The 1,685-nt window shown below is 55.8% G+C and overlaps 1 pseudogene; it reads right to left on the bottom strand.

The window, feature by feature from the left end:
• Positions 1-578: 578 nt before the first annotated feature.
• Positions 579-1,131, bottom strand: LOC126959233 (golgin subfamily A member 2-like; annotated as a pseudogene).
• Between the last annotated feature and the right edge of the window lie 554 nt (positions 1,132-1,685).

The raw sequence follows: 1,685 nt of genomic DNA, 5'->3' as shown, positions 1-1,685 counted from the left end.
TCTTCCTTTGGGGCCTCAGAGGGTGCATCTGTGTGTCACAGGTGAAATGATATCTGACCACTGGCTCCCAGGGAAGGCACAAGGGTCCAGAGAAACCAGAGGGCAGGAAACAAAGAGCAAAAAGGGGTCTGGGAGGGACCACAGAGGGAGGCAGCAAAGGTGGGGCAGCGGGAGTCAGGGTCACCATGGCCTCCCAGCTTTCCAGGTCCTCCAAGATGCTCGGCATGGGCTGAGGCCCCTCCTTCTCCTCCTCCTTACTGCCCAGTCCATCTCCTGTGGGGGGTGGCTAGAGGGGTCCTCAGACAACCCAACAAGGGAGGTACAGTCGGCCCAACCCTGGGCCAGCCCCTTCCCAGATAGGAATGAGTAGCTGTTCTCTATTTTCATTTTTTTTTTCTAAGAGCCAAGGTCTCACTATGTGGCCCAGGCACAGTCCCACTAGCCATCAGTGCGGGAGTTCTGACCTGCTCCCTTTCTGACCTGGGCCAGTTCTCCCATCCTTAGGCAACCTGATGGCCCCCTGCTCCCAAGAGGTCACCATATTGATACCGAACTTAGCACAGACACCCGGTCGGCATAATGACCAGCTGTCTTAAAGGTCTCTTCCAACTCTTCAATCCTATGCTGCTAACAGTCCCCCTTTCCTCCTGGGGCTCTCGCCTCTTCCTCTGAGTGGTCTCCCGTACCTTCCCCAGGGAGAACCATGATGCTCATCTGGGCCTGTAGCTGCTGGTTCTGCTGGCTGGTAGCTTCCAGGTGCTCCTAAGGGACCAGGAAAGAGAGTGAGAAGGCACGGAGGTTGCCAGGTTGTCCCCCTTGAGGCCCTGCCCTCAGTAACTCCCTCGCCTGAGTCTCCTGCAGCTCTTGGTGGGCCATCTCGGCCACTGTTTTGCCCTAAGCTTCCTGCTGCTGCAACTGATCCATGAGCAAGGTCTGCAGCAGTAACTACCTTTGCAGCGCCTCCTTCTTGGTGGTCAACTGCTGAAAGGCAGCCATGTACTGCTGCAGGTGACCCAGGTGCTGGTCTTGCTGCTGCTGCAGACTCTGAGCCTCTTGGCTCTTCAGCTCCACCTGTAGGAAGACCCTAGGCATGAGGGCAGCTGGTGGCTGGCTTCCAGATTCTGGGCCCATTAATAGGGTAGAGAGGGCACTGTGGGGCTCTGTGGCCTGCCCAGGTCCCTGGCCCCTTGCTCCAGGCCTAAGTGACTGCCCCTACTTGCCCAGAGCCCCAAGCCTCCTTCCGTAGCCTCAAATCTCACATCCTTTCCCCCACCATTTAAACAGTAGGCCACAGACTGGAGGAAAAGCAGAGGGAGACAACCACCATCTGCTAAGTGCACTACATGCCTAATGTTTCCCTGCATTATCTCATTTAATCCTCAGCACCTCTGTGAGGAAAAACCTCACTTCCTTTTTAAGTGAAAGAAATGGAGAGTTAGAGACGCAAGGTAGTTCAATGGTGAGCAGTGGAGCCGAGGCTGGAATTCAGTTTGAATCTAAGGAGGCTCTTATACCATTGTCTCTTTCCCTGTGACTGGGGGGCTCCATGCCTCCAGCTGGGATGATGATGTCGAGACCTGGGAGGAATCCAGGACTACCAACCTCTAAAATTCGGAGGGCAGGAAGCAAGAAACAGTCACGGCACTGCCCTGGAGGGTGCTGTGGTCACCTGTCTCCCAGGCTGC

The sequence above is a fragment of the Macaca thibetana genome, chromosome 7, assembly GCF_024542745.1.
Source record: "Macaca thibetana thibetana isolate TM-01 chromosome 7, ASM2454274v1, whole genome shotgun sequence".
Lineage (NCBI taxonomy): Eukaryota > Metazoa > Chordata > Mammalia > Primates > Cercopithecidae > Macaca > Macaca thibetana.
This window is presented reverse-complemented; position numbering and strand designations above follow the sequence as displayed.